This window comes from Mobula hypostoma, chromosome 6 (assembly GCF_963921235.1).
Source record: "Mobula hypostoma chromosome 6, sMobHyp1.1, whole genome shotgun sequence".
In the NCBI taxonomy this organism is placed as follows: Eukaryota; Metazoa; Chordata; class Chondrichthyes; order Myliobatiformes; family Myliobatidae; genus Mobula; species Mobula hypostoma.
The window spans coordinates 180,198,047-180,219,671 of record NC_086102.1 but is presented as its reverse complement, the minus strand read 5'-3'; the positions used below and the strand labels follow the sequence as shown (position 1 = coordinate 180,219,671).

The window sequence follows — 21,625 nt, the reverse complement described above, 5'->3', positions numbered from 1 at the left end:
TGTCCTCTTGTTTTGAGCAGTGGTGCCCTGGGGAAGAGGCACTGGCTATCCACTCTATCTATTCCTCTTAATATCTTGTTTATCTTGATCATGTCTCCTCTCATCCTCCTTCTCTCCAAAGAGTAAAGCCCTAGCTCCCTTAATCTTTGATCATAATCTATACTCTCTAAACCAGGCAGCATCCTGGTAAATCTCCTCTATACCCTTTCCAATGGTTCCACATCCTTCCTATAGTGAGGTGACCAGAACTGGACACAGTACTCCAAGTGTGGCCTAACCAGGGTTTTATAGAGCTGCATCATTACCTCGCGACTCTTAAACTGTGTCCCTCGACCTATGGAAAGCTAACACCCTATAAGCTTTCTTAACTACCCTATCTACCTGTGAGGCAACTTGCAGGGATCTGTGGACATGTACCCCCAGATCTCTCTGCTCCTCCACGCTACCAGGTATCCTGCCATTTACTTTGTACTCTGCCTTGGAGTTTGTCCTTCCAAAGTGTACCACCTCACACTTCTCTGGGTTGAACTCCATCTGCCGCTTCTCAGCCCACTTCTGCGTCCTATCAGTGTTGCTCTGCAATCTTCAACAATCCTCTATGCTATCTACAACACCACCAACCTTTGTGTCATCTGCAAACTTGCCAACCCACCCTTCTACCTCCACATCCAGGTCGTTAATAACAATCACGAAAAGTAGAGGTCCCAGAACTGATCCTTGTGGGACACCACTAGTCACAACCCTCCAATCTGAATGTACTCCCTCACCATGACCCTCTGCCTTCTGCAGGCAAGCCAATTGTGGTGGTTAGCTCAAAGCTTTACAGTATAGGTACCCTGGGTCAATTCCCACCTGTGCCTGTAAGGAGTTTGTATGTTCTCCCCATGTCCGTGTGGGTTTCCTCCAGGTGCTCCAGTTTCCTCCCACAGTCCAAAGACTTACTGGTTGGTAGGTTAATTAGTCATTGTAAATTGTCCCACGATTAGACTAGGATTAAAGCAGTGGATTGCTATGCAGCGTGGCTGGAATGGTGTATACTGTGCTGTGTATCAATAAATAAATAAATAACAGATTATTAAAAGTATATAGAGAAAAATAAAATTTAATGACGGAATATTGGATTTAAAAACTCCAGCGTCAATTAACTTACACAGCAGTAACTAGGATATCCCTTGGATATTGCTGAGTGAATTAACTAAAGTTGATCAATCCAGGTTATGTTTCTGATCCCTTGTATTGCTGAATTCAGGATGTTACATTATATTGTATTGACTGGGTGTAACACAGCCTGGTATGGAAATACTAAAGTCCTTGATTGGAAAATCCTACGAAAGGTTGTGGATATGGCCCAGTCCATCACGGGTAAAGCCCTCTGCACTATTGAGTTCATCTACACGGAGCATTGTCTCAGGAAACCAGCATCCATCATCAGGAACCCCCGTGACCCAGGACATGCTCTCTTTTCACTTCTGCCAACAGGAAGAAGATACAGGGGCCTCAGGAACAGTTATTATCCCTGAAACATCTGGCTCTTGAACCAAGTGGATAACTTCACTTGTCCCCTCACTAAAATGTTCCAACAACCTGTGGCTTTGTGACTCAAAGGTCAAAGGTTCATTTTATTGTTTAATGTGTGCATGTACAATACAACTCTGATGTTTGTCTTCTGCAGATAGCCATGAAATACAGATAGACCATGTGTGTTGATGAAAGAAAAGACATCAACTCCCCCTGCACTGAAAAGAAACAACTTTTAGATCCTTAAATCCTCTCTCTCTCTCTCTCTCTCTTGCAGCAACAACAGCCACGATATCAATCCCTGACACCCTCACTCGCAGAAAAGAACAGTGACAGTAGTACCAATTCCACAACCCTCCCACACATAAAAATTAGCATGTCACCCACCTGCCAATCATCCACAAGAAAGAACACACTGATAAACTGGACAAGCCAATAGAAGTCCAGTCCAATTATCACATAAATCTCAAGTCAGCTTGTATTCTTGGTCCTTTTGCCCCCGTCTCTAATCTCCATGAGGCAGCTCCCTGGACACAGCATGGTGCTGGATCCTTTGATTGCGTTGCAAAGTGTATGTCACAGGCTCCAACTGTTTCCATAACACAAAGAACAAGCAGAATGCACAGAAAAAGTGAAATAATTGGATAGATTGGCTATCTGGAAGACGTCGCCTGAGGAGTTGTTGTTCACTGGTGCCATCTTGACTCTTCATATCATGTTCTTGAAATTTATTGCCTAGTTATTCATTATTTCTTTTTTTTTCTTTTCTATTTTCAGTTTGTTATCTTTTGTGCACTGGTTGTCCGCCCTGTTGGGTGCAGTCTTTCAATGATTCTATTACGTGTCTTGGATTTACTGAGCATGCTCACAAGAAACTGAATCTCAGGGTTGTATCTAGTGACATATGTGCTTTGATAGTAAATTTACTTTGAATTTAAAAATGGTGTATAGCCCTAATCCCATAGAGACTGATGAATTTCAATATGGCCTGACCGCGCCTATTGGTAATCCCCAGTAGTTCGCATGATTGTAAACCTTTTAGTTACTTTTTATTTTTGCCACCGATCTATTTGCATACTCAGTCTTTGCCCCTCTTTTTCATTAATTGCTCACTTCTGGGTAGTTTCTTTATTCAACTTGGGTCTTAACTGTATGTTTGTTCCTCTTCTTTCAGCCCCTTGGGATTGAGAATGACTTGCTCCACTTCAGTTTTGAGAAGTGGAGGATGTTTATGCATCTCTGATGGTTGCTGCATAACAGCCTCCAGATGGTTATCAGAAAGTGAGGTTCTGGTCCCGTGATTGGAAACTTGTCTCCCTTGCACAAAATTGGCGCATACACATAAATAAACGTCCCCATGCATGGTTACCCTGCAGAATCATCATAGTGGATCCTAGAACATGGTGGAGGCAGATTTCACTTGTGGCCGTAGAATCATTCAACTTGGTTACTGTCGTCAGTCTGAATGCAGTTATCATAAATCCCTAGCACCTTACTGGGAGCTTCTGTCACCTTCTTTGTATTTTGTTCTTTACATTTGTCCTAAGCCATAGAGTCATAGAAGAGTACAACTCAGAAACAGGCCCTTCAGCCCATCTAGTCTGTGCTGAACCATTTATACTGCCTACTCCCTTTGGCCTGCACTGTGACCATAGCCCTCCTATAGCCCTACCATTCATGTACCTATCCAAACTTCTCTTCAATATTGAAATTGAGCTTGGAAGCACCACTTGAGCTGGCAACTCATTCCACACTCTCATCACCCTCTAAGTGAAGAAGTTTCCCTCATGTTCTCCTTAAAATTTTTACCTTTCATCCTTAATCCATGACCTCTGATTGTAGCCCCACCCAACCTCAAGGTAAATGCAAGCAGGCTTTTCCCACTATCTCTACCTCACATAATGTTGTATTCCTCTCTCAAACGGACAGCAACCAGTGTGCAAAAAGAACCTAACAAACTGCAAATACAAAAAGCAAGAGAAGAAAAATATAAAAATGATAATATATAGATAACAAGAGCGAAAGCATGAGATGCAGAGGCCTTGAAAAGGAGTCAATTTCAGTGTGAATAGTTCAATGTTGGAGTGAGTGAAGTTATCCCTTCTGGTTCAAGATTCTGATGGGTGGGGGATAATAACTGTTCTTGAACCTGGTGATGTGAACCCTGAGTTTACTGAAACACTTGAAAGATTCTACAGATGTACTGTGGAGAGCATTCTGACTGGCTGCGTCACCATCTGTTATGGGGAGGGGGTGGGCTACTGCCCAAGGTTGAAATAACTTGCAGAAACTTGTAAAACTAGTCAGCTCCATCATGGGTACCAGCCTCCAGAGTATCCAAGACATTTTCAAGGGGCGGTGCCTTAGGAGGGCAGCATCCATCATTAAGGATCCCCACTACTCAGGACGTACCCTCGTCTCACTGTTACCATCGGGGAGGAGGTACAGGAGCCTGAAGGCACATACTCAGCAATTCAGGAACAGCTTCTTCCCCTCTGCCATCAGATCTTGAAATGGACATTGAACCCATGAACACCACCTCACCTCTTTTTTATTTCTGTTATTTTTGCACTACTTATTTTAACTATTTGATAGACATGTATATACTTAATGTAATTCAGTTTTTTCCTCTATATTTATTTATTGTATATTTCATTGTACTGCCGCCACAAGGACAGCAATTTTCACGACACATGCCGGTGATATTAAGTCTGAGACTGACTCTGTACCTTTGTCCAGCAGTGAGAAGAGAGTATGGCTTGTGTGATGAGGATCCCCGATGATGGATGCAAACAAACTCGTCATTAAGCACTCTTGTTGATAATTCAGGAACTTTTTCCCGCTCTTTTATTCTTTATGACTGCATAGTGGTGTGGACTGGGTTCTAACCCCAGCTCACCGGGTTCCTGTGGAAAATCACTGGCTGTCTGCAGTGTTCACATGAGCACGTTCCGTTCCGTAGTTCCACTCACCATTGTGTCCGGATATTTTCCCCATCTTCTTGAACAGAGGAGTTGGATACGTTTTGTTACTGACTTTTCCGCTTAGCTCAGACTTGGCGCGGCTTCATTTCTTTGATTAGGATACCAACCTTCATTAGTAAAGTTGTCAGAATCAGAATCAGATTTAAGATCACTGGTATATGTCATGAAATTTGTTACTGTGCGGCAGTAGTACAATAAAAAAGACTATAAATTACACCAAGCGTATGTGGGTTCATTGTCAGTTCAGCAATCTGTTAGGGGAAGGGAAGAAACTTTCTGAAACACCACCTTGATGGTAGCAATGAGAAGAGGGCATGTCCTGGTAATGGGGGCCCTTTAATGAGGCACCTTTCTGAGGCATCGCTTTTGAAGATGTCCTTGATACTGGGGAGGCTAGTGACCGTGATGGAGCTGGTTGACTTTGTAACCTTCTGCAGCTTTTACTGATCCTGTGCAGAGGGAGGCGATGGGCAGGCAAGGAGATAACATGAGAATGTCGATGATATTATATATAAGTGAGACCCGACGTAGATTGGGAGACTGCTTCACTGAGCATCTACACTCTGTCTGCCAGAACAAGTGGGATCTCCCAGTGGTCACCTATTTTAATTCCATTTCCTATTCCCATTCCGATATGTCTATCCATGGTCTCCTCCACTGTCAGGATAAGGCCACACTTAAGATGGAGGAACAAAACCTTATATTCCATTTGGGTAGCCTCCAACCTGATGGCATGATCATCGATTTTCTCAAACTTCCAGTAATGCCTCCCCCCCCCCACCCACTTCGCTATTTCCCATCCTCTTGTCCCTCTCTCATGCTATCTCCTTGCCCGCCCATTGCCTTCCTCTGGTGCTCCTCTCCCCTTTTTTCTTTCTTCCATAGCCTTCTGTCTCTTCCACCAATCAACTTCATAGCTCTTTGTTTCATCCCTCCCCTTCCAAGTTTCACCTATCAGTTAATGTTTCTCTCTCCCCTCCCTCCATCTGTCAAATCTACTCCTCAGCTTTCTTTAGTCCTGCTGAAGGGTTTCAGCCAGGAATGTCGACTGTACTTCTTTCCATAGATGCTGCCTGGCCTGCTGAGTTCCTCCAGCATTTTGTGTGTGGTTCGCAACTACTTGGTCTTACTGACGTTAAGTGAAACTTCCTTGTTACACCACTCAGCCACCTAATCAATCTCACTCTTGTATGCCTCCTCATCACCATCTGGAATTCTACCAACAGTAGTAGTGCCATTGACACATTTATAGATGGCATTTAAGCTGTTATTTGCTTATTTTTCTTCATTTCAGGTATATTTTTTGCTTGTAAGTAACTACCGTCAGTTTAATTTACTGGCCATCTACTGAATTTTTGGGTGGCGATTGATGCGTCTCTACCTGTTAGGCGGGTGTGATACCTGCTCAGCCCCCTCCCAATCAGGGTCCTGAGAAGCCATGGGAGCAGGTGGTGGGTGTTCGTATTAGCAGCTGTTGCATATAGCAAGCCCTGGTTATGCGACCACGGACGCCTGGCAGATAATTTTTCAAGAGTATTGGTAACGGCTGGGGAGGTCACCCGTCTTGTGACCATGCTGCCCAGAAGAAGGCAATGGCAAACCACTTCTGAAGAAAAATTTGCCAAGAACAATCATGGTCATGGAGACTATCATCGCACGGCACAGTACATAATGATGATGAAGATCTGCTGGTTGGTCTTCATGTTGGTCATATACTTTATACTTTATTGTTGCCAAACAATTGATACTAGAATGTACAATCATCATGGCGATATTTGATTCTGCGCTTCCTGCTCCCTGGATTACAAATCGATAGTAAATATTAAAAATTTAAATTGTAAATCATAAATAGAAAATAGAAAAATGGAAAGTAAGGTAGTGCAAAAAAACCGAGATGCAGGTCCGGATATTTGGAGGGTACGGCCCAGATCCGGGTCAGGATCCGTTCAGCAGTCTTATCACAGTTGGAAAGAAGCTGTTCCCAAATCTGGCCGTACGAGTCTTCAAGCTCCTGAGCCTTCTCCTGGAGGGAGGAGGAACGAAAAGTGTGTTGGCTGTGTGGGTCGTGTCCTTGATTATCCTGGCAGCACTGCTCCGACAGCGCGCGGTGTAAAGTGAGTCCAAGGACGGAAGATTGGTTCGTGTGATGTGCTGCGCCGTGTTCACGATCTTCTGCAGCTTCTTCTGGTCTTGGACAGGACTACTTCCATACCAGATTGTGATGCACCCTAGAAGAATGCTTTCTACGGTGCATCTATAAAAATTAGTGAGGGTTTTAGGGGACAGGCCAAATTTCTTTAGTTTTCTCAGGAAGTAAAGGCGCTGATGGGCCTTCTTGACAGTGAACTCTGCTTGGTTGGACCAAGTCAGGTCATTTGTGATATTGACCCCGAGGAACTTAAAGCTTTCGACCTGTTCCACTTGCGCACCATTCTGTGTCCCAGTGCAGGTTCTCAGCATGAAATGTCAACCATCCATCTGCTTCCACAGATGCGGCTTGACCCTCAGAGCTCTTCCAGCTATTTGCCCTAGATTAAGCATCTGCACTCTTTCCGAGTTCAATATATTTTGAATAGCACTTTAAAATTTGCATATTTAAAAAATTATTTAAATTGACTGCAGCATTTCAAGCGTTCCTGGTTATCAGTGAAAGAAGCCCTTGACAGGATAAACTTCAACACCTAGGGTCATCAGCATTGGCCTTGCTGTTGGCAGGACATTTGTAGATCCGAGGCTACAGTATTGTCTGGACTGTGTAGCCACAGTTGTTTAGTGCAGAGTGTAGCAGCAAAACTAATCCAAAATCAAAACAAAACAATTGCCGCTTGCATGCGACCATATGGACTGTTATACTTGTGTGATGCGTCCACAGCTTCAATGATTGCTCCAAAAGATGCAAACCCTTTAGTCAATCCTTTATTCGCAGTTAGCTAACATACAATTGAGCATTATTGAGCGTTATCTCAGAAGTCATCAAAAGATGTGACCTCTACCGGTCCCAAGCCACAAACTGCCACGAAATAAGCAAGAATACATAACTTATTCCCTTTGCTTTAACCACGCCCCCACTCATGTGACTAGTTACCACAATAAACGCACAATACAGAATACAACACAGATAGAGAATGGATACATGGCTGCTACACAGAGGATGAGTGTGTTGGTAGGTCATATTGAGATAATCAGTCTTGTAGGAGCCCTGTATGTATTTTTCTGTCTGTCTGTATTGTATTTGTTTTGTGTGTTTTATTATGGGTTTTGGTACTTTGTCATGTGGGTCGGGGAGCAGTATAGTTACTTTGTCCTCGTTAGTTTAGTTAGAATGAGCAGAGGATGGATATTTTTTGTTGACCTCTAATTCCACTAATTCTGTTATTGCTAATTTCGCAACCCCTAAGCTAATTTTGTCAGTTTTTAATCACTATTTTTGACCGTTTGCCTTTGTTGCTGGTCTTTGCTGGTTTCATAAAAAAGGATTGAACGTACATTTTTTGACTTGGAGCTCAGTTATTTGGAAGCACGTAACACAGTGTTAATTCCCTCGCTCAGTCTCTTGGTGGTTTTGGTTTGCGTTTCCAGGTAGCTTTGGGAAGTCTCTTATGCTTTCTCTGAAGTTCCTGCATATGTAATTCAGCTGCATTTTTAATTCTCTATCAACATTTGATGGCTTACTGTTGATACAAATGAGAATCAAGTCAAGTTTAATTGTCATTCAACCATAGTTGAATATCCATGAATGCAGCCAAATGAAATAACTTTCCTCCGGAGCCAAGGTGCAACACATGGTACCAACAGTAATATACAGCCCATATAAGATAAGAGTAAACATAGTCATACAAAAAAATATAATCTGGCACAAGTCTCCGAGTCCATGGGTGTTGTTAGCAAGAACAATCCCGCAGCAGTCTGCAGACAAATGCAATCCTGCTTGTCTTTCACCAAGCGAACACTGGAGGGCAGCACTAACGGCAGCATGGACATCGCATCACACTGCCGCCGGCATCACCGCTCCTGTGTGACTGCAACAGGCGAGACCGCGGCATGAAGCCCAGTCTGTGCTTCAACCGAGGCCATGCCGTTCCCCCCTCTGTCTCTGCGGGTCCCACCATTAAACCACGGAACCGGACTTTTAGCATTCCAGATTATCAATGTCGAGCAGGGTTTCGCAATCAGAAGAAAAACAACTGAGAAAATCACTCACTGTTGGACTGTACAAGGCCTACACACCCCAATTCTGCCTGTGTAGTATGCAGCAACACAGTTTGCATCATCAAACTGCTGCGCCAATGAACAACTCGCAGAAGGGGTAGACCTGCAGTCGTTCAACTTCTTAATGTGCAGCGATGTGAAAAGGCATAGACCTTTGATTGGCCTGTAGAGGCTGGTGCGTCCAAGCACGCCGCTAACTTACCAGCAATATCGGTTTCATTAATTCTAATCAAATAAATTCTATTTGACCTCACAAATAGTTCATCCTTTTCAGTGCTACAGGAGCTTCTCTGATTAACACTGCTCCCTCCCCCACACCCTCTTCTTTCCACCACCCATTTTCTCTGAATACCTGGTGTCCTGTCCTCTTCACACACCTTGCATGAATTGACAGGCAGACGAACTCCATCCCCAATTACCACACTGACAAAGATGTTCCAAGTTGACTTTCTTTAATGCAGCAACTGGCGGTAGGGTAAAACTGACAGAAAGAAAAACATACAATCAAAAGGTGTCCAAATTCCCATTATGGTTAAGTAAAAGGCAAGCATTAAGTATACCACAAATGATACAAGATAATACACAAGATACTGTATACAAATAAGTTCCAAATATATCATAAAGATAGGCTACTGGTAAGCAAGATGTTGCTACATACAATGCATCTTATGCACATTTTCTCACTACAGGTTAGCCGGAACATGTGGCCCGCATGAATATTTCATCTGTATTTTATCTGCACACAAACCATTCAAATATCTCTGATTTGTGGAATAATGCATATACATCAATAAATAATAAACCCAAAGATTACTTTTACATACCGACGATGCTCAACTCTACATGGAGAACTGTCTCGACACCTACTGATGACATCATCAGCTAGAGACACAGATCACATGACCTAAATGGCTGCTATACGAAACTACTAGCAAAGGGTGCTAAATGTCAAATAAAGTAACTGACGTAAGGCAGCACACCTAGGAATGTAGGATTACCAGTCCTGCACTATGAACTCGGTCTCACACTGCAATTTCACCTGGCAATTTTTGTGCAGTTCAGCAATCTAATTTACTGGGCAGTTTCTCTTCATTCACTTGCACTTGATTTCTACTCCTTACTGTCAATTCCCTCATCCAGAAGCACAATATGAAAGTTTTCATTGAGAAGTTGAAAGAAGTTCTACAGATGTAGTGTGGAGAGAACTCTAACTAGCTGCATCACTATCTGGTGTTGAGGGTGGGGGGCTACCGCACAGGATCAAAATAAACCGTAGAGAGTTGTAAACTCAGCTTCATAATGGACACTAGCCTCTGTAGTATCCACAACACCTTCAAGGAGCGATGCCCCAAAAAGGTGGCGTCCTTCATTAAGGGCTCCCATCACCGAGGGGTCATGCTTTGTTCTCATTGCTACTTGTACTTCTTCCTCTCCCCACCCCCCACCTTCTTTCTCTGACTTCTCACCTTTTTTTCTCCAGTCTTGATGAGGGGTCTCGGCCCAAAATGTTAATGGTTTACCCCTTCCCATAGATGCTGCCTAGCCTTCTGAGTTCCTCCAGCATTTTGTGTGTGTTGCTTGGATGTGCAGCATTTACAGATTTTCACTTGTTTGTGGCCCAGGACATCTTCAAGGAACGATGTCTCTTAAAGGTAGCATCCATCGTTTCGGACCCCCGTCACCCAGGTCATGCCCTGTTCTTACTGCTAGAAGCCAGAAGGCACACACTCAGCAATAAGTTCAAAGTAAAATTCAAAGTACTTTTCAAGCATGATTCAGGAACAGCCATCAGATTTCTGAATGGATATTGAACCCATGAACACCAACTCAATACATTTTTATTTCTATTTTTGCACTACTTACTTAATTTATCTATTTAATCTATACACTGTAATTCTTGTTTTTTTCTTTATTATTATGTATTGCATTGTACTGCTGCAGCAAAGACAACAAATTTCATGACATATGCCAGTGATGTTAAACCTGATTTTTGATTCTGATTTTGAATATGCCCAGTGCTTCTCCTGATGTGTGCTTCTAAATCAGTAAGTCCCAAAACTTGATGGTAATGGTAGTGTGGGAGGGGGGTACAATGCAACCCATTACAGAACATGATGGGATGTAATTCTGTTGCTGCTCTTGGGCTATGTAGTACTAGATGAATGTCAAGAAATGAGCTGGCAAATCTATTATAATGTCTGTCTTTAATATGGTTTTTAAAAATCATGTTACACAATGGAGGTTCAAAACTTTTTTATTATTAAAGTATATTTGCAGAATACAACTCTGAGATTTGTCTTCTTCAGATGGCCATGAAATACAGAAAAACCATGAAAGTTGTTGAAAGAAAAGACAACAACCTCACTCCTACACTAAAAGGAAGCAGAACTCGCAAAGGCCAAACCCCTCAACCAACCCTCCCTTGCACAAAAACAAATAGATCTCCCACCCAGACACAGCAGCTAGAACATCAAGCCCCTAACTCCCAAACCCCTCCAATGCAAAAAAAAACAGCAATTACAGACAATAACATCAAACCCCCAACCTCTCTCGCACACAAAAATCTGACCGATTGCTCCCACAGAAAAGCACCAACAAGAACAATAGAATTTATAATTTTCACTGAAGGTCATAGATTTTGGCTTGTTGATTGGTATCCTGGATACAGAAGACTAATACACAATTGTCCAAATTTAAAATAAAGTTCACATGGAAGTCCTGCAGTAACTAAACTTGATTTGTTTGGGCTGTTGGGTGTCATCATTTCACTTTTGGAGGGAGGGCTCATTATTTCAGTCTCTGACTGTAGTCAGAAACCTGTGTTGGAAGAATGTGGGGCAGCTGTCAACCACCATAGAACATAAAGATAATTGAAAATGAAGTTTAAAGTTAGTGAAGACAGCTTACATTTTTGTTAGCCCATACATCCTTTCAGTTTGTAGGCCAAGGATTTCAGCTGAATATTTCAGCTGAACTCATTTCAGGGAGGTAGCACCGTCAATTTGTGGAAGACTCCCAGAACTTCTGGGAGAGGTGGGATATCTGCAATAGAGTAGCTCCTTAGCAGCTAGCCAGCTAGTTTAAATAACGTTAGCTATGCTAATGGACAAATGACACCTGTTAAACTCACCTCAACAAGTCTTTTACAGTCTTAACCCACCATGGGCAATAGAAAAGTCACTGTTGCAAACAGTACAGCGAGCAACACTGTCATTATTGTTCACCCCTATTAGGCAGGGGTACACTTTAGGGTAGTCTGGGGTGACGTTGGTTTTATATTTTCTTTTTTGTGGAACACTCTCCCATGGTTGGTTCGTTCTCTCTCTCTCTCTCTCTCTCTCTCTCTCTCTCTGTCTCTGTCTCTGTCTCTGTCTCTGTCTCTGTCTCTGTCTCTGTCTCTGTCTGTCTCTGTCTCTCTCTGTCTCTCTCTGTCTCTCTCTCTCTCTCTCTCTCATATTGTATATAAGTTGCAGGCATCAGGGAGCCACTATTAATATGCTGGAGACTCCCGGGAATTCCGGGAGAGGTGAGATGTCTGCTTAGCTATGAAGCCTGATGGAACTGTTTTTACTGAGAAGAGAAGGGGCAAAGGTGGCTTACTAGTGCCTTAAAACCAGTTGCTACAGGTAGTGGAGGCTTGTCACTTCATCTGGGACAGGGAAAACTCTGATCCCAAACCTCCAGTCCCTTGCATCAATATGTGCTCATTGGGGAAGGCAAACCCCCAGGGAAAACTGGAGCTGGAGTCCCTGAGGCAATCCAGCGTTGAGTTCAACGATGACTGGCAACTCCTGCGATACCACTGGTGCCAAACTGTATCGGCCTCTGCAGTTCCTGTGGATTCATCAGCTGCATGGAGAGGGGGAGCGTGCTACGTGGGCAGCAGCTTGCTCTCCAGATCACACTGCCCCAGCGCGCGTATCATTTAGAGACTTACTGCCTGTTACATTGCTGGCGTTTAGGGCAGCGATTAAGGTCCTCCATTTCTGGCGGTGTTCAGGGTTTCCTTCAACATGTCAGTAGCTCAGTTTTCACTACTGTCAGCCACAGGTGGAGACTCGGGGAATACCGTCACACGCAGATGTAGACGTATTCTTCATTGCTGTTTCCATAACAATTTTGTTTTTACCAGTCAGGGTTGTTGGCCCTGAGCTGAACCCTTGAACCTGGAGGACCAGTGGACCACTCTCGTCTGGCCTCTCCTTTGATCTGTTTGGCATGATTGACCCTACCAAGAGCCAATGCATAGAGCCCTGACTCCAGCCAACATAGCTCTGTGGGTCATTGAAGCACGCAAGTCTCCAAACCCTACGACGAGGTTGTGGTCCTCTTGAAGGAACGTGTAGAGAGCTGGGATGAAATATCCATGGCCAACCGCAACCTTCGGAGGGCCTTAAAAAAATAACATTACATAAATATTGTATACGATTCCTCAAAAGTTGCCTGTTTTTAATGTCTCCTATAACTAATGTTAATGTTAGAGCTGGTTAGCCAAGTAGCCACAAGTAAATGAAGTACACAGTGGATCTTTGGTAAGAAGGAAATACCATGTCAGTCTACCTCGACATCACTGAGGGGTGGAGCTTATGAGATGGATCAGCTGAGCTTCTTCAAAAAGCCATCATTTCCTCTTCACCAGTGAGCAGCAAGGAAATCTCAAAGGTTTAACAAAGGAGGTACTGGCTGAGAAGTAAGGAGCTCAAAGGTAAACATTTTTATACGTAAGTTCTTTTAAAAAAAGTAACTTGCTAATAAAGATTGAGGTTGTTATTTCAGTGTTAAGACTTTTTTTTAGTAGGGTTTGCATTAACGTGTGTGTTCTACATCAACAACATTAAAATAGTTCGTGCAGTTTTTAAGCAAATATTGCTTGGACAGCCGGTATGGCTAATACATAATTCGTATGGTCGCTCAGATGTGTGTGTCAGCTTACACGAAAGGAAAATTGATAGTGGAGAACCTGAAATATATGTCTGTTTTTTCCTTAAAGCTTCCTTTAATATCCTCTGGATTCCCTAACATTTTTTATGCCATGGACCCCTACTATTAACCGAGGGTCCCATGAACCCCAGGTTGGGAACCCCTGTGAGTGGCTGGCAGATTGGGAATGGTAGGTGTAGAACATGTGGATTGCTAAAATAGTTGAGAAAACTTTAAAATCTGTAAGAGATAGCCATTGATAAGAATGTTTTAAGTATTTCAGGGCTGAAAATAGATGACTTGTTATTTGAATAGACCCAAGTTTGTCTTTAAACTTGACTGTTAATGTATATCTGCTTGGCCAGAAGAATTTGACTAATGGATGTTGCTAAAACCAGGTTAATTTTCTTTCCGTTGGTTTGGGTGTGACACTGCTGGGTGATAATTTTTTTACAGGAATGTATTTGCATAATCAGCTTGCTTTTTCCCCTGGAGACTAATGGGCTATTCTGACCGTTTAGCTTTGAGATTTGCTAATCCCTATTGAGAGGCAGAGATTGTTTTTGTGCTTTTGTTCTGCAGGCAAATATGATGAGGTTTAATATAGAGTAAGTTGAAGCTGAATATGTTTTCCGAATAGTTTACTCGTAAGCAGCAAGAGTTCAGACCAAATGTTATAGTTAATGAGGATGTAAACGGACTAAAAGGAAAGATGGGCATACAGATGTCTGGTATTTCTCCATTTTTATTACTTTTCAAACTAGATGGGAGTTTGTTCAGACTTGAGGTTTCAGTGTCAGTAAGTTAATAGATCAACAGCAGGCTTGCTCACCATGGCGTCTGACTGGCAACTGAAAGTCGATCTTGGCAGGCAATTAAAAGCTCCCTGATTTCACTGCATCATCATCCCTGAGGCCTGGCACGGACATTCTGTCAGAAACCATGGTAAAACTGACAGTGCCTTGGGAAGACCAGATTGAGGAGGCATTGGAGTGAAAGAAATCCAAATACCAGGAGCTGGTAGGGCAGCGCCAGAGACAGGGGTGGATGGCACGATGTGAGCTTGTAGAGGTGGGGAGTAGGGGTTTTGCTGGCTTCTTGCTATGCAGAACCTACTCTCTCCCTGGCATTCGGGGGGTGGAGGGGCTGCAAAGGAAAGAAAAGAGCCATCAGAATTGTTACAGAGGCTGCTGCACCAGCCTTCAAATGGCTATGGATCAAGAGGTTTGACCCGTGGACCAGTGCTGCTGGGACACGAGCCGGGGCCTGGTCAACCCTGTCTGGGTCGCCTGCGTGAGGGTGTCCGATATTGAAAGACCTGAAACACCCTGTGACCCCAGGTTACATCATTGATGATGTGTCCTAGCGCACCCGATGGTGTATCTCAGCATCATTATAAGTATCCAATAGAGTTATATGCATAGTGTGATTTTCAGCTTTGATATACTGTTGTTATACTTCCAAAAAAAAGTAAATATCTCCAATTACTGTACCTGATTGCCATGTGACTAATCCTGACACTGCATACTGTGTGCAAAAAATAGTCTTATTGACATTAAAGCTTGTTTAAGGGATGATAGCATGCATATTTACGTATCTTTGGTTGTTTTTTATTCTTTTAAACCTTTAGGGTTTACTCGGTATAATTAAGGTTTTTCTCTCTCCAGTATAAATACATTTCTAAAACAGAGGAACTTTTTTATACTGGTATCGTCCAACCTGATCGTATGAATATCGATTCCTCCTTCCTGCTTATAAAAAAAAATCCTCCCCCTCCCCTCTTTTGTTCCCCTCTCTGGCCTGTTACCTCTTCTTACCTCCTATCACCTAACCCTGGTGTGCCTCCTCCTTCCCATTCTCGTACCTGGCTTCACATCATCTTCCAGTTATCCTCCTTCCCCCCTCCCCACCCAACATTTTATTCTGATGTCTTCCCCCTTTCTTGCCAATCCTGAAGAAAGGTCTCGGCCCAAAATGAGGACTGTTCATTCATTTCCATAGATGCTGCCTGACCTGCTGAGTTCCTCCAGCATTTTGTGTGTGAACCTTTTCATGCATGCACTTTTACTGTATCCCTCTTCAGAAATACTTGATTATACTGTATCTGTAGAGCAAAGTCTTCATTTCAATTCTCCACTTTAATTGTAAATGTTAAATAAAAGCTAAGGTTATACAATTACTACTCACCCCCTCCAACACCCAGTATGTATACGAGTCCCAAGGCGCAGTATATATGTGAGTAGCGCAAAAGAAAAACTTTGTAAGGTAAAAAGAGCTTCTTGGCTGACAATTTTTCAAAGTTCCTGCCAGCCTCTCAGCTTAAAGCATGTGGAGCATTTGAAGAAAAGACCTTGTGGGACTTAGAGGAAGTATGGGGATAAAGGTTATGATTAGAAATATTTTTGATAGAAGAAGAAGAAGAAGAATATTATCTTTATTGTCATTGTTGTGGAGCAATGAAACACAGTTTAGCAGCTCAACGTTTTGCAGCATGACAAAGAATATATACATAAAATAAACTCTAAAACCTCAGGAGTGCTGTCCAAAATTAATAATATATGGATGGGGGGGTAGGACTACTGCACACCTGCCGTTCCTGGAAGTGTGGTGCATTTAGCTGCCACCATCTTATTGCTTGATAATGATCAAGTGTACTGACACTTGGTCCGGATTTCACGGAGGGTTAATATTAATGGCTATTTATCGAATCTGGGCATCCTTCAAAATTTTAATTTCAAGATTATATTACACTATCATTTTCACCCAGCTTCTCAGCTAACAGTTGGGCCGGTTGTAGATGGGTTGGCTGCTGGCAGGTAATATTTCATATAAGTGGATTCTGGTTGAGGAAGAATCCTGGCAAGTACGATCTCGGGATTTGTCAGGAGATTTGCAGAGACATTGCATAAGAGGGAACGTGAGGGCGTGGGAAGGGAGGAATTCTAGTGGATTGTTTACTTAAGGGGTCAGAGGAAAATATGCTTGCCTTTCCCTGGATCCTGTACTAGAGAGCACTGCGGGCTCCGCCGTCCCTTTTTTTTTCAGTTGCTAATTTGGAATGATGCAAGAGTCAATGAAGTAACATCTGCAAGCACCTCCGAGTAAAGAAGAAAGAAGAAGTTTGTAATATTGAATGATAACTTGCAAGCGCAAACCCCTTTAACTTTGAAAATATATTTTTGCTTAAATTTATTGGGTATTTTAAAAAATGTTTATATGCTAATAGACTCTGGTGTTCCTCGTTTCAAATGTGTTACATCAGGGCTTCTTAACCTAGGGTTTACGGACCATGGGGCTGTGGATAGATTCCAGAGGGGGCCTGTGAACCTGGATGGGAAAAAAATTACATCTTTTTTAAACTAACCTCCAACTGAAACTTAGCATTTCTTTCAATGATGAACGTAGGCAACAAACTACAGTAGTATTAGCTGTACCTGTGACTTTGTTACCAATAGAAATAGCACATATTTTCATAGCACATCAGTTGTTACAAATATCTCAAAATAGCACGCTCATCACTACTTTGAAATTACGGTAGTTATTTGACGAGCCGCTAGATCGAACGTGATCACAGTCTTCCTGTCTGCAGACACTCGTGAGACATAGTGGCCAACTATCAGACAGCCCTGTGAAAGGATGTCCAACACGACATGCGTGTTGCTTCGTCAAAGACCGCCCCTCAGTTTAATGTTCTTATTCAAACTGAGTAACAACAGCCTTCACACTGATATGTCTTTAAATATACAGTTTAATGTGATTTAATCTTGCGTTATTAAAGAAACATATACATTACTATATCACATATTTGTTTTTTTAATGCAAACAAAATGCTGGAGGAACTCAGCAGATCAGGCAGCATTTATGAAAAAGATTGAATACACCCTATCCTTGTTATATGTGGGGGATACGTTCCTCGAAGTTGACGCATAATGTGAATAATTATTTAAATAGAGAAAATAGGGATGTGTTCTGGAGGCTTCCTAAATATGTTTTATCTGTAACTTATTCACATTTTCATACGAATACGACACAAAAGCAGTACCACAAGGCAACATTCGTATTATATTTCATCAATTTAAGGTAATATTCAACGTAAGAAATCATAGAAAGTTAACATACTAGGGTGTACAGTACGCAGCAACAGTGGCAGGTGTGTTCGCTCCGGGAGATGAGTTGTTGTTGTGGTGTCAGGCAGCTTTACATGGATGAGGTGGATGGTTGTGTGTCATCAGGATCATCAAGGACAGCAAGGGGTGAAGGAAGACTCTCAAAACTCTCAGTACAGCCGGCAGCAGGAGATGACACCGGTTTGAAGAAAGTGGTGAGGATTGTTTGCTTGGCAGCATTTTGTTTTTCAGCATAAATTTGCTTGTAGGGAAGAAGGCTTGACTGCAGGGAACGACTGAAATGCTGACTCCGTTCTAAACTTGGGTCCATGTCCATTGCCATTTGTGCCAAGTGTTCCGCGGCCTTAAAAAATTCTGCCAGTTGCTTCACCGCAAAATCCTTCACCTGCAACTCGACACTTTCATCTTCATCGTTATCACCTTCAGTCTGAGTTAAACTCAGAAGGTCATCCACGCTTAATTCTTCACTATGAGAATCCAGGATTTCTACCACATCAGCAGTCTCGAGATCTGAGAATCCTTCCCCATCAATTGTACGGCCAGAGCCACACAATCCTGGACAGCTGCAGTGACGGCAGGAAACCCCGTGAGGGTGTGTACACACTCCGCCCAAATTGATTTCCACGCTCCATTGGGAGGCTTCTTACTCAAACCCTTAAGAACACAGGGATTTAGTGAATGGTAAACTAAGAGAGGCTTCATCTTACAGTCTCCTTCGGCATTGGAACAAAGTCAATCTATCTTTTGCTGCCTTGAAACCTGATGCAGTTTTCCTTCCTTACTTATGTAAGTGCGTTTCGGCATATGCTTCCAAAAAAGCCCGGTCTCATCTGCACTAAACACCTGCTTTGTTGTGATGCCTAACTCAGCTATCATAGCCCGCAACTGCACAGGGTAGCGTCCCAGAGCTGTGTCACCTTCACCTGACGCCGCCCTGTTTATAATTTCCAACTTTTTTCAAGTGTTAAAGCAGTTCTGTGCCAGTTGGCTGATGGCCCAGGGCTTGACATTGAACGCTTAGGAGGCATAGTTAAATATTTCAAGCACAAAATCACTGCGCTGTAGATAAAAACAACAAAAGTTTAAGAGCGCAAGATCGCACATCCATACGTTGCCAAAACCAATGCAAGACTGGCGGGAGTGAGACTGTGAGGCGTGCGCACGTGACTTGTATTGGTGGGAAAGCGGTGCTTCTCGTCCCAACAGTGAGGCTGTGAGGCGTGTGCGCGTGACTTGTATTGGCGAGAAAGCAGTGCTTCTCGCATAACTGTGAGTTTTGGATGCATATAAGAAGTTGGTAGAAATAGGTTCCTCGCATAACTGTGAATCCGCATTGTCTGAAGACGCATATAACGAGGATAGGGTGTAGTTGATGTTTCGGGCCAAGAACCTTCTTTAGAACCTGAGGTTAAGAAGGGTCTCGGCCTGAAATGTTGACTGTTTACTCTTTTCCATCGATGCTGCCTGACCTGCTGAGTTCCTCCAGCATGTTGTGTGTGTTTCTCTGGATTTCCAGCATCTGCAGACTTTCTTGTGTTTGTTTTCTAATATTTTGAGAACTGTATTTCCATGTAATTGGTTTATTTTGTAATCCTGTGTATTGTATTTCATATATTTAAATACATTATTCTGAGGAGTCCACATGGCATAAAAAAGGTTAAGCATCAGTAAATTGTTTCATTACTTTTACACAACTTACTTGTGCCAATTGCGTACAATACCTGCATTTTTATTGATGTGATTATCAGATAGCAATTTGACTATGGGAAGCATCGCAACAAAATGTACTTTTGGTTTATCTCATTTTGTGGGCACTTTCCCAGAATCAGGGTAACTGGTAGCATGAGTGACAATTGTTTAGTCAGGAATTCTGTATTTTAAACACTCCTACAACTGCCTTAATCAAAATTGGCTGAATTGGATCTTAGCGGGACTTAACCTGGAATCTATTTGATCTGCAGTGTTCACTCTAACTTGTTGTACAGCTGTGTGGAGCAACCATAAAGATCAAAAGCGCTTTTCACGTAACTTTTGTCACCCAAAGATCAAGGTTAACTTTATTTGTCAGATGAACATCAAAACATACAGTGGCATGCGAAGTTTGTGTCAGTGAAGTTTGTGCTGAGTAGCCCATAAGTGTTGCCGCGCTTCCCGCGTCGACGTCGCACGCCGCAACTCACTCACCCAAACCTGTGGCAATGACAATCTAATTAGTTTGCATGGTGCCAAGGGAGCCCCACCACTGAATGAAACCTTCAGAAAATCATGTTTGCCAAGCAGAATCAACACTTTGTTTAATTTGCTGGAATTTTAATGATATAACAGTTGTCACGTATCCCGTGACAGGAATAAAGAACCAGCAGAAATAGAAAACACTTTAGAGTCCAGTATTGCCATTAACTAATAATATTTATTAGTAACTACGCAATACAGTAATATAAATGTAGTTAAATCAAACAAGTTAGCAATGATTATATAAAAGTAAGTAAATCAGTAAGTGTGGAAATAGATATATGAAAAACCAAGCTTCTTTAAGTCTAGGAGTAAAAAGATACAGTCTTACGATGATGAGTAAAGTTCAGTTCAGTTCGTGGTATTGAGTTGAGTAGTGATGGAGAGAGAGGGGGGAGAGATTTGAGTCTTCAGGTGAGCTGATGCCATCGATCTTCTTGTTGTCCTCTGAAATCCTTTAAAAGTCGCCGACTGTGACCACAACAAAGGGGATTGTTTTTCTGTGGTGGAGCTATCACCCAGGCAAGGGTGGACACATGGACAACTCCCCACCGGTCACTGCCTTTTCTTTTCACTGCAAGAGCCACTGATCGATCTGCCCGACCGATCCTCCAAAAACCCAATTTTTCTGCGGGCACAACAAAGCTCATCCAGTTTCCAAAACATGTGTCTGAGGTCTGTACCATCTGACCTCCTATTTATCTCACCGTACTGGACACCAGCTGTCATTCAAATAACTCCTCCTTCCTCTCTCTGTGTAAGAAATGTACAAGCAGGCACATGTCCTTGGGAAGTATGCTGCCGGAAAATCATAACATCGAGTGTCCATCAAATAACGCCGCCTTTGGTCACCGTAGCAACTTACGAGCTGCTCGGTGCTGTCTCCAACCCAGCAGAAATCCAAAAGTTAGCCAGCTCTTTCTCGTGCCTTAAAGTGACAGTCCAACAGTTAGTCTTCGTCCGTCTCTCTCTCTCTCTCTCTCTCTCTCTCTCTCTCTCACTCTCTCGCTTTCTTTCTCTCTCTTTTTTCATAACAACATGTCAGTGTTAAATAATTCTCTCTCTCTCTCTTCAAAAGCACAGTTCATAGGGGTAATCGAGCACAGTTCATAAGGGTAATTTAGGACCCCATCACACAAATAGACAGACATAACTATAACAAAAGTGAGTCATGGCCTATTGAATCACTTTCAAGGACCTCACAACTCATTTTCTCTGTGTTATTTATTTACTTTTTTATTATTTGCATGATTTGTCTTTTGCATGTTGGTTGATTGCCTGTCTTTGACAATGTATCATTTTTCATAAATGTTATTGTATTTCTTTATTTTCCTGTAAATGCCTGCAAGAAAATGAATCTCAAGGTGACATCTGGTGACATCTATGTACTTCGATAATAAATTTATTTTGACTTTGAATATTTATAGTATATTTTATTTATTTACTTAAATCGTACTTTGGTCCCACAATGTGAGGGAGTAAAAATCTTTGCGTTATGACAATTTACAGACATGTGAATTGATAAGTCTAATGGCTTGTAGAAAGAAGCTGTCCCGTAGCCTGTTGGTCCTGGCTTCAGTGCTGTGGTACCATTTGCCAGTCGGAAGCAGCTGAAACAGTTATAGTTGGGGTAAC

General features: G+C 42.5%; 1 protein-coding gene across 5 annotated transcripts in view; it reads left to right on the top strand.

Annotated features, from left to right (window-relative positions):
- cobll1b (cordon-bleu WH2 repeat protein-like 1b) overlaps positions 1-21,625 on the top strand; it is a 197,316-nt gene that overhangs the window by 85,545 nt on the left and 90,146 nt on the right. The window contains exon 1 of one of the 5 annotated variants that reach the window (XM_063052345.1): positions 13,235-13,416. The exons of the other annotated variants lie outside the window; for them this stretch is intronic. The gene's annotated coding sequence lies outside the window, so the exon portion shown is untranslated. Of the gene's footprint in view, positions 1-13,234; positions 13,417-21,625 lie in introns of those variants that run through there. 5 annotated transcript variants of the gene reach the window in all.